Source organism: Pinus tabuliformis, chromosome 4_1, assembly GCF_031772625.1.
Source record: "Pinus tabuliformis cultivar Carrire ecotype Pingquan chromosome 4_1, CPIR1, whole genome shotgun sequence".
Taxonomy (NCBI): Eukaryota; Viridiplantae; Streptophyta; class Pinopsida; order Pinales; family Pinaceae; genus Pinus; species Pinus tabuliformis.
Window position 1 is genome coordinate 804,170,812 of NC_142303.1, and position 12,552 is coordinate 804,183,363.

Consider the following 12,552-nt stretch of genomic DNA (forward strand, 5'->3'; position numbering starts at 1 on the left):
CAAACATGTAATCCATGGAGATGGATTCCCAAGGTCGACTAGGTGTAGGCAGCGGAGTATATAGACCTTGCTTCTTGATGGTTAGTTTAGCGGTGGCGCAGGAAGTGCAAGATCTGATGTACTTCCCGACATCCTGCCAAAGATTCAGCCAATGGAAATACTTCTGCAGTACTACCATGATTTTATCGATCCCAAAATGCCCAACGACCCGAATGTAGTGGGCTTCCCAAATCATCTTCGCACGCTTGCTTGAAGGAACACAAAGGTATCCCATATGGCATAATATAGCATCCTAGAGGTGAAAACTTGGAGCTTGCTGACCCTATAAGAGTATATGGTATGTGTGGCTGAATTCTGGGTCACTTTTGTAGAGAAGTGGCCAATCAAAATTCTCGTGCCTACAAGAATTGAGCACGGTAGTTAATGTCATGATCAGTGGTCGGTTGAGGCAATTTGCAACATTATTTGTGCTTCCCTTCTTGTACTCGATATTCAAATGGAAATTTTGTAGGTATGTGGACCACTTCTAATGGCGATCATTATGCAACTTCCCTTGCGTCTGTGTGAATTGCAAGGGTCAGTGGTCTATGTGGATGACCGTTTCCTTCCCAGAAATGTAATGCTTCCATTATCGGCAGGACTACACAATGGAATACATCTCTTTATCATAAGTGGGATACTTTCGGACCATGTTTGAAAGTGTCTCATTGTGATATGCCACTATATGCCCTTGTTAAGTAAGGACTATCCCAATAGCATAGTCAGAGGCATCTGTCTCAATCTCAAATGGTTGTTGCAAGTCTGGTAATGTGAGGACTGGTGAAGAGCAGAGGTGATGTTTCAACTCTACGAATGCCTTCTGTTGAGATTCAGACCAAAAGAATTTTGCTTTCTCTCCTCCTTTAGTGACTTGACGCAAGGGCCAAGTGATATGAGAGAACCCCAACACGAACCTGTGGTAGAAATTGGTAAGACCCAGAAAGCTGCGGAGCTTTGTCAGAGTGGTTTGGGCTGGCTAATCCTGAATGACTTGGATCTTGGATGGATCCAAATGCACCCCCAATTCATCAATAATGTATCCCAGATACTGAACCTGGGTCATGCCAAAAGTACATTTCTCGAAATTGGCACACAACTTGTGTTTCCACAGTGTTTCGAGAATCGTTTGGATGTGGTGGAGGTGCTCTTCCCAACTCTGGCTAAAGATCAAGATGTAATCAAAGTATATCACTACAAATGAGTTGGTGAATGGCTGTAATATGTCATCCATGAGCTTCATGAAGGTTGCTGGGGCATTTGTCAACTCAAAAGGCATAACCAACCATTCAAAATGGCCCTCCTTGGCTTTGAAGGCAGTCTTCCATACATCTGAGGGTTTGATTGGTATCTGGTGATATCCAAACTTCAAGTCAATCTTGCTTAAATATTTTTCTCCCTTTAGTTGGTATAGAAGGTCATCAATTTTTTGGATCGGGTACCTATTCTGGACAATGATCTTGTTCAACACCCGATAGTCAATACAGAGTCTCCAAGTCCCATCCTTCTTTTGTACCAACACGATCGGGCTCCCATAGGGCGATGAACTCGACCGAATGTGACATTTCTACAGTAGCTCCTGAATTTTCCTCTTGATTTCATCTTTCTCTAGAATGGAGTGTTGATAGATTGGTCCATTGGGAAATGACGCACCTGGGGTCAGATCGATGGAGTGCTTAACCTGACAGTGAAGAGGCACCCCTATAGGGGAGGTGAATATTTCCTCGTACTCCTCCATGACCTTGTCCATCTGTTGTTGTCATGTGGAGGGGCCTTGTCTGGAGGTCGTGGCCACTGTCTTCTTATTTCCTTGAGGGCGTATCATCAGGAAAACAAATTTCCTGGTTTTTAAAATTAGCTTATTGCATTGTTTTGCAGTAATAAGAGAGATGGCGGTAGGTAGAGCTACCTCCGGTATCCTATACAAATTATTTCCTAACGTAACAATAACAGCACGAGGCCTTGACTCATACACAACATGTCGCTTCCACAAGTATGGTTGGCTTAATAATACATCACAAACATCAAGGGGAGCAACGTCACATAATACCTAATCCTTGAAGGGCTTGATGGTGTTTGGAAGGTGGCATTGTTGTCTCACGCACAGATCCTATCCTTGGTGAAGCCACCAGATGGTGTATAGTGGTTGGTGTTCTATGGTTGGTAAGCCCAACCACTTCACGACCTCTGCTACAATGAGTTTCTTTTGGCTCCCACTCTCGACAATGAACTGTAGCGGGGAACCCTTCACCCACTTCTGGGAGTGGAAGAGACGCTCCTCCTCCTCTGGATCTTCGGGCTCCTCCTTCTGAATATTTGTGGTGGCGACAGTGGTGTTGGGATCCGCATCAATAATTTGGTTCCCTTTGTCAATCCCCTTGTCGGGTTCTGACTTAGATTCGGAACATGCATTTGATTTGGAAGCCTTCAGCTCAGCCACCTGTGATTTCTTGGCCCAACACCCGCTTGTGTTGTGTGTGGAGCTCTTATGGAACTAACACCACTCTCCCATGTCCTTCCTTGGCTTTGCAGTGTTGTTCTTTTATTTTGGCCTTGGCGGGTTGTCCTGGGCCATCCCGCCTTGGCTTTGTCCTTTGTTCTACAGTTTGGGGGCACCTTTCCCTTGCTTCAGATTCACAGATCCAAAGTCTCGCTTCTTCTATTTAAACTTCTGCTCGATCTTGATGGTGTATCGGTACGCCGTGCCGAGCGAGGAGATGTCCAAGAACTCCATTTCATCCTGGATGTATCTATGTAGGCAGCCGTGGTACTTGAGTACCAAATGTTTCTCAGAATCCTTGATGCCCAACTTCGTGCGCAGGGTATGAAAAACATTGGTAAACTTCGACACATATTGGTCCCTACCCTGCTGTAGCATGGTCCAATTTATGTATTTGTCCTCATATCTCTTGACAGGGTATTACTGCTCCTTGATGGCGTCCCAGAATGAATTCCAAGTGGGAGCGACTGAAAACAGTGAGTTCATAATTTCATCCTTCTTCTCACAATAGGTTTCCCACCAGTCCTTGACATGGGGGGTGGATTTGAGAAGAGAAAAAGTAATATTTTCTTGGCTGGAAAAATCATGAACAAAAAATATCCTTCTAACAGATTCAACCATTTATCTACGGCATCTGCATCTATTTGGCCCTCAAATATGGGAATGTCAAAGGTTACTTGTACCTTGATAGGTGTGGAGCCTCCAAAGTGGCTGTTTGGATGTGGATGTGCTGTCGGTGGTCAACTGTTGAAGGATTTGGGAAAAGCTATCCATCATTGCAGTCCTTTGTTTCTCGAGGGCCTCCTCGAGCAATATTTTGATAAGATCTCTTTCTCCCTCGTCTTTCTTTTCTTCCTCCATGGGAGGCCGTTGGGATTTACGAGGCTGATCTTGCAAAGGTTTGACCAGTTAAAGCCCTAACTCCTCATATCCCGACCTCGTTGGGGACATGCAAAGAAAAATAGAGAAAGATCAGACCCCTCTGATACCACTGATCCAGATTTAAACATGAATGTAACAAATTATAGATGTAACCATAAATACAAATATGTAGTAGAAATAACACTTCCTTTGATTAATATCAAATAATGAAATATGCTTACAAACAGTATGGAAATGATACTAGCTCGACGATGGTAGCTTACCTTTGAGAAGAGATGTGGTGGCTACATGCCTCTGAACTGCGTTACAATGAGGCTCAAGGGCCTTTTTATTATTGAACACTAAGAGAAAACCCTAAACAACCAAAAACCCAACCCGAGGAGATGTAACACCAAGAATTTATGGGCCCCGTTTGTAGGTTTTAACCCTGTGTAGAAATTACCTGCATATGAATTATAAAAGACAGAAAATAAACAATGCGAGAGAATAACACATAAAACACATATACACAGAGATTTTCTCCTGGATCCCAAAACCAGGACTACCAGCTTGATTTTTCATTATGTTCCTTTCAATGTTACAATACATATTTATACATGCCAAAGCATCCAATACCATGGATCAAAAAATCATCGCATCCAAAACCATGGACCGAAAACCATCGCATCCAAAACCATGGACCGAAAACCATCACATCCAAAACCATGTGCGAAAATCATGCACAAAACCATAGGTGGGTCTGCCCAACCTAACATAGGGTCCAAAACCAAAATTTTCCGGGGTGCTGCCTCAGACCCCATAGAGTGGGGTCACCTGCAGCCCTCAAACCCCCTGTGACTCCCACTGCTACGCAATCGGTGCAATGAAGGGGGGGCTTTGCCCCCGTTCTAACCCCTCGGTTAACTATGTGGGCTAGTTGTGGAAAGAATATAACACAACCCAACAACATTGGGGTTAGTTGGTCAACCAACTTCCCAGGGTCGTGACTTGGTCATATTATCTCCATTTGACATGCATGATACCCCGTTGGAAATATATCTTTGAGGACTACGATGGAAAAGATGACTTATAAGAAGTCGCTGGCGGTAGATTGCCAAAAAAACTTTGGAAGTTTAGCACACAAAAAACTGATAAAAATAGTAAACTGTGCTACAATTAAGGAAACTGAAAAACTAAAAGAACAATGGTGGGGGTCCACATGGAATTGGTGGGTGGCCACCAATATCCACCTAGATCATTCCCTTACCTACTGAAACCCCACAGCCCATAGAGGCCCCAAACAACGTTGCTCTCTAGAAGTGCGCAGAGTAGTCTAGTAGCACTGCACTCAGAAATTGCACATAGGTGTCCTCTTGGGACCCCTGTCCTGTAGCAGTGATTTAAGCCTCAAGACTACGAAGTGTTTTCCAAGTTGTTTTATCGGCCTTGCATGCAGAAATTGCGCAAACAAGCCTCCCAAGGCCTCATTCTGGCAACAACCACTGTCTGCTGAAATTGCGTAGATCTACCTCTCAGTGACTACAGGTAAAGGTGACACGTTGAAATCGCTTCCAAGGAGTTGAGGAGAAGGAAAAAGGAACCAAGTAATGGAAAAGATTAGGATCGCATGCAAACGTCATTGGATGTGTGATCATCTTGAGGGTAAGTATGGAACATCTTTCGAAGTACACATCTTATTTGAGTTTGCAGAACTTCTTGACATTAGCATATCATCCTATCCTTAGTAACATGCATGTGCGCAAATGCAAAAGGTCACTTTATGTGTTTCTTCTACATGTCGTGCTTCTTTTTCACTTGTTTGACCAACTACCATCTTCTACATGTTGATTGCTATGTAATGCTTGTGACCATGTTCTGGTCATGCACAAGGTCTTCACTTCGTGTGTACATGTTGTGTTCACTATGTAAACATCTGTCGCACTCACACACAGAGTCGTATGCACTATCGCGCAAGCGTCGTTGCGGTCGTCCAACGATCAATCACAAGCATCGCGCTTGTCGACTTGCACCGTCGGTTGGTCATGTTGAGCATGTGTGTCTGGATGGTTTGAGTCATCTCGTCGTCAAGTCATGTAAGTGTGTGTTTTCAAGTTCACATATGCACCTTTTCACTCGCTCACACACTTAGTCGTTTTGCTGAAGTTTTGACGACCAGATCACCCTCTAACAGCTGGACCTTCACCCCACCATTGACTTGATTGACTGTCACCCACAATAGTGTAGAAGCACCCACCAAGCCATTTTAAGATGCACTTTTCGCAAGCTGATCAATTAACCCTCCTGTTGGTCAACCAGAGAGTTTGACCCAGTAGTCACCCTGGGACTGACTCCCCTTAAAAATTTCATAGAGGCTGCAAACCATGCCCACTAATCTGACTAAGAAAATCGCACAGATAGGCCGGACAGACACCCAGTGCCCATTGTTGTCTCCCTCATAAAATTGCGCAGTTTTCCCAGCCATCGCACTAGTTAGTCGACTGACTACTCACCTATAAAATTGCTGTAGATTTCATGAGCAAGCCCTCTATAGCCCAGTAGTCCGCTTAGCTCAAAAATTGCACAAAGGTGGTCAGCAGGATAGCCTCCCAACATTAGCCTAGTTTCTCCCACCAGCAGCTCCCAGCAGCCCGTTGCTAGTTCCCTCTAGGAATTGCGCAGTTTTTGTGGGCAAGTTCCTACAGCCCACTGCTAGCTCCCTCCAGGAACTGCGCAGTTTTTGCTGCCAAGCTCCCGCTGCTCACTCCCTTCAGAAATTGCGGAGATTTTGTCTTCCCAACCTTCTTGCAGCCTAGATTTCTCCTCCCAAAAATTGCGCAGATTTGTCCTCCAGCCGAGCTAGATCTCGCGGACAGTCACTGTTGATCCAGATTGCCCATAACCGTCTCCCAGTGAATTTTGTGCAGTTTTCACCAGCAGTGCCTTGAGCCTACATCCCAGCTTGAAACTTTCCTCGCACGGTTTCATAACCTTGTCTTCTCTCCGGTCACCTACATCTGAAATGATCATGCATCATTGTAGATTAGGAGGTTTATGGATTTAATGTCATCTCATCATGAGTTACTATAGATACAGGTACACGAACAAACATGGCGCGATGACGGATGGGATGAACAAGGGGAGTACATTCAAAAGGACATGTTCACGAACGGATGAACAAACAATGCATGCAAAGAGATGTGTTTGCAAATGGACGATCATGCAAAGATGTGTTCTCAGACGGACGAACAGAAGAACATACACTTTTTGCGAATGGACGAACCTGTCAAGCATGCCAACATACAAACAAGGAGCAATGTGCGAATGAAACATCGCGCGAACCCAACAACCATCGAAGACTTCGTGCACCTAGTGATGCAAAGGTGAAGTTGTGATACACCATGAGGACATCAATCACCTAGCAACACTGCAACTCGACATGCACACCAACAATACCATGAATGTACCAACACTGTCATGTCGAGTCTTGTCATGAGTCATGGGCCATATTGTTGATCAATGTAATGTAACATCGAAGTCCAAGAGACCCACTTTTCATATGAAGAGTCATCTAAAGTGGAAAGGTCATGGAAGTCAAACAGTCATGAGGGAAGTCGAACAATCACAAGGGTCAGTTTCACCCTTGGCTATAAATACCCTCTCATTTGTACATGCAAAGGACTTTTCACCTTAGCTCCTCCAACATAGCCTTGAGCTAATATTTTCTTTAAGGAGTAAGTAGTGGCTCCAACGGCCCATCCACGGGGTTAGTGATGTATGGTGTATCAATGTGTCTTGGAACTTTTGCTTAATTTAGAAGTCTACTAACAAGGAAACACGGTTTCACACGTGTTGTAATTATTTGTAATATTTGTCTTGAACACTTGTCTTTAATGAAAATGTGTTGTATAAGTTGTTAATGTTGTCTTGCCCATGTTGGTTACCTCCCGGACATCAGACAAAACCTTTCACATAAACTCACTATAACGACCGTCACACTCGCGTGGATTGTTCGCTGTGTGTTGTACGTGCTATATTCCCTTTTGTGTTGTGACTTTCGCATCCATGTCGATTTCTCTTCCATAAGCTATGCACACCTTGTTGTGTTGTGTGTTCCTAACAGAGTTGGGTTTCCTCCCATCCGACTTGGGACTCACTCCCACCCTCTCTCTTTGCGGTGAAAGAACCTTGACACAAGTAACACTATCAATCACCAGGCACACGAACTTCATTGTTTAAAGATAAAGAAGACCACTCTCACGTGCTGACAAGCAAGAGCTAAGGCATATCTTTAAGATAATGGCAACTGGGCCATCGTACCGGATGGGACTCCTACACCAAATGGTGTGAGGTCTTTTTTGGACTTCATACGGGGAGATCCCCTGATGTTGGCGGGTCCAACACCGTCAACAGGTACCCAATAGTGCCCATTGATTTCCATGAGCATGTTATGACTGGTATGATGGTTTTGTGGTAGGGGTATGCCTTGATTTTTTTGACCTTCTGATGTAAGGAAACCTTGCCAAGGATGGATCGACTGGGAAAGGGGATGTCGAGGAACTTGGAAGGTGAGTGAATGCACGAAAGGGGGTGACTAGATTTCCTGAGGTACTATGTAGCAGAGAAGGGAAGGTAGGGGATGTATTTGTTTTGGTCATTAGCACTTCCAGATGGAATCAGATGCACATTGGGAGTGTACCCTGGAATAGTGAGTCAGTAACTATTAACTGAGAGGACAAGTGGTGCATGATTGTAGCACTAGACATTGGATGTAGGTTTGACTTTGGCAGTAGATTATAGACTTCCTAGGAAGGAGGCGAATCTTGGTACTACTTTTGAGGGTGGAGTTGTGAGCCTATGGATTTCCTTGTTTCTGATAGAGGCATCATATCCTTTTATTTGCTAGTTGAGAAAATTTGCATGTGTGTATATGTGTATATTATTGTAAATATTATATCGAGTTAGATTTATAAAGCTCCATGAACAATATGGCTATTTGTTGGTTGAAGAAAATGTGGTTGTTATTGTAAATACTGTAATGAGTTATGTTATAAAGCTTCAGTAAACACTATAATTTTCATGTTCTCAACATATTGATCATTGTAAATACTTCCACGAGCTAAGTTATAAAGGTCCATAGGCAATATGTTATACTTTTCAATAGTCTTGTTGCCTATAGGTGTCATTGAACACCGAGGATAGTGTTCCCCCAAGGGGGAGGATTCTATAACAACCCTGGTAAAAAATCCATGTAATAACGTTAATAAAGGAAAAATAATAACCAAGGTCATGGGACACGTATTCCAAGTTGAATGTTGGGAAAAACATCCTAGTGGGTGTTCATTTGGTTTAATATGGCTAAGGGAAACTGGAAAAGGTAATGGAAAAGGCTTTGGAAATGCAAGAGGCATCAATTGGCATTTCATTTATGAAAATAAAGGAAAATAGGAGAAAAGGATGGTGAAAGATCATAGGTTGCATGTGAGGAGGAAAATGAAGGAAAATAATGGAAATTAAAGAAAATAGAGGCCTCACTAATAAAAAGGCTTATGAGGACCTGTTCAAGGACTTTTGATGGTTTTTGGGTGGAAATATCTCTCCATTTTCTCTCTTACACACTTAGAGTATTCTTGGAGCACTCTAGCATTGGAACAAGGAAAGAAAAGGAAGTACAAAGAAGGAAAAGAGAAGAAAATATCAAGCAAGGAAGATTTGGATCAAGTGACTACAACATGATTACTTGCAGGTATTGAGTTACATGTATGGTTTCCTTGCTAGTTTTGACATGCATGGTACATGCATGTGTGTTTTTGGTTCTATTATTTTCACTGGCATGGGTGTTTCCAGGTATGGCAATAGTTTTCAGCCTTGTCTTGCCATTTCCATATAGCCATGGTGTGATGTGGTTCTATTGTTTTGGTTGAGTTGGATTGCTGGATGGATTCAAAGCTAAGTGGGATGGTCTCTGGATTAATCAGAAGGCCTAGGAACCCCTTGGTGGGATATATGGTAAAACCTTGTTGTGAGTAACTTTGATTGGGCATAGGAATCTGTTGACCCATAATGGTGGGATATATAATAAATCCTAGAGGGTGGAGACCTCATTGGGCCTATGAGTCCCTTGGCCAGTAATGGTGGGATACACGGTAAAGCCTAGAGGTGGAGACATACAAATTCCTCACGGTTTAGGTGGAGAGATCCGGAGGCATCCATGCTTGTATAGGCCTAATGATCCTTTGGTGGGATTTTGGTAAAGCTTGGTTGTATAGATAACGGATTGTGCCTAGGAATCCCTTAGTGGATTAGAGTAAAGCTTGAGGAATCCCTAGTTGTTTTGTTACAAGTCCCACATTCATGGTTGGATTATGGCACGAGGGTGATTGGCTGAAAGAAATATTTGGTTCAACCTAATATATGGTTGGGTGGTTCGTGGAAGTCCATCACTTGGTTGGCTTCTACATACATTAATAAAAACTCCTTTTCCTTTGGTATTTCATGTGTAAATATACTTGTTAATATGTGGTTTTTATGACTGTTCTACTCTTGTTATTCTGTTGGTTATAAGCATGGTTCATGACAGACTTTGGTTATGGCTCTCATCATGATTTGATTAGTACAATAAATGTGAATGAATATATGACCTAATAGATGATAATTCAACTATTGTGATAAGGCTTCAATTCTTCTTGATTATTGTTAGATAAGTATGAGACCCCTATGCTCAGATATGTGGTTATGACCTGTAGATTACATGTTTGTGATATGTTTGACGAAATTCCTGTCATGGCTAGTAGGGGTCAGGTCAAGTCCTTGTACCAATGTTTTCATTATTATCTTTAATTCATTGTTATTTATCATTTTTGGAAGTTTCATGAAGTTCTGGGCAGAGGCCTAAGACCTAGCACTGGAAAAGTGGGACAAAACCCGGGGTTGCTGGATCAGAACTACCTAAAAAAGGTCCATAGTCGTATGCATGCATTGTTGTGGGAGTGGATGGAGGGTCTTAGTCATATGCATGGCTTGTCATGGGATTGAATGGGGGTCTAGCTCAACAAAATGACAAGTTTTCTTAGGGGGTGGGCCCCTGGAAGGGTTGGTTGTCTCCTGAAGGTTTTGTAGCTCCTAAGAAAGGTCATATTGCTTTTTTTTTAAGTTCCACTTCCTTAACTGTACATGGGGAGTTGAATCACACCATAATAACTCTTCGTCAGATGTTTACCCCAGTGGTTAGGTTGGGTAAATGTGGGAGGAGGGTGTTACAGTGGATTTAAAGTGACCTAACAAGGTCTATTCAAAGACATCAAGATAATACCAGTCCAACCTACGAACTCATAGGCTCACAAGTCTGTCTTAGGGTTTCCACTGCCCACCAACTAGCTCAAGCAAACCCTAATTGGAAACATCCTACGTTACCTTCAACAACATCCTGCTTTAGGTTCCAAAGCTTAAAGGTTCAAATCCTCTCTTGGACCTCCTCCAACCAAGTACCAAGTCTCCAAGGTTTCCTTTAGTTTTCTTCCCTCTCACCCCCTTGGCTTTGTTGTCCTGGATGAGATTATTTATCTCTAGGTATAGGAATATAAATATTCTAAATGTCTAGCAAATGAAACTCTCTTTTAAAACATTTTTCCCATACTTTTATGATTGGCCATAACTTGTTTTATTTATAAAAATAAATAAAATAACATTTATGTTTTACCATCCATCTTAGGCCTTTACTTGGTCCACATTTTTACCAAGTTATTTGTGGTAAGATTAAACATTTATAGCTTTACCGAGGGGTGTTACATTTCCTCCTTAAAGAAAAACGCCATCCTCAGTGTTTCTTAGCCCTTAAAATAGTATATAATATGCCTCACACGTACACTCTTCATCTTCCCAGGTAGCCTCTCTTGGCTGAAGTGCTTCCACTGCACTTAACTTGGGTAACAACTTTGTTCTGTAGCATAATTTCTCTCTGATCAAGAATGTGTAGAGGTTCGACTAAGATTACTCCATCAAGTTCGACCTGCATTTACAATCACTATGGTCATTAGTTTCCATCAATAATTATTTAAGAACGTATATATATATATATATATATATATATATATATATATATATTCATATATATATATATATATATTCATTAAAAACACACTGGTTGTTATTTATATACCCAACAAGGATTATAAACATGCATTACAACCCAACAAGCTGATGAGCCCCAAAAATGGACAGTTATATGGGCTCATTCAACCTCCTAATTCGACTTAATCCACCATTCTCATTATTTTATTGCATGTTTTTGATTATATTTATGCTAATAGAGTGAATTGGGTTAGTCATTATGGTAACAAGTCTAATGGGTGCTTTGTGCAGATTTTTAGTCAATTTTGAGACAAAATCAAAGGTTTTAATGAGCACTTGGCAGCCAAATTCGTGGGAGAACAAGGGAGAGGATTTGTAGGAAGGTGTCCCCTTCATTTATGGGCCCTTACCTCGAATTCTCCACCATCATCTCGGAGTTCAAGGGCCACCAAATCAATTATCATAAGGGCAGCCGAGCAAGTGCTAGTAAAAGTGCTGTTAACTACAAGTTTTGGCAACCGAGTTCCTAAAGTTTAGGAGGGCTGTTGGGGTCATCAATTTGTATAAATAAGAGGGCTTAGGGCCTCATTTCCGTTAGTCACTTTGTAGGTAGAAGTTAGCTAGTTTGTAGTTCGATTTTAGTCATTTTTAGACAGTAGACTAGCTTTGCATTTCAGCACATTTTCAAGCTTTTCCTTGTGGGAAGTTTTTGGAATGTAACATTTCTTTTGATCAATAAAGATGAATCCAGCTTTGCACCAGCTCTAAATCTCTCTTAGGAGGCTGTAGCTCTTTGGGTTGTGCCCATCTCAAGTGCCCAGTACCTCCTTTGTTTACCTTTATGTGTTTTTGCTACATTCTTAGAATAAAATCTGCTATTTAGATTTAAATCTTGTTTTGTTATTTAGGTTGTTTTTGATGATTAAAATGTCTTTTCATGTTCAGATTGATTTGATAGGTTAATAACAGGGAAGATCTTCAAAAAAGGGCCATCAAACATCACTGGTTTCACCTCTCCCTCAGTGGGATCAGGAGCTGGGATCAGTGTGACCTTGCTGCCCACAAAAACACTGATTTTGCTTTGCCAT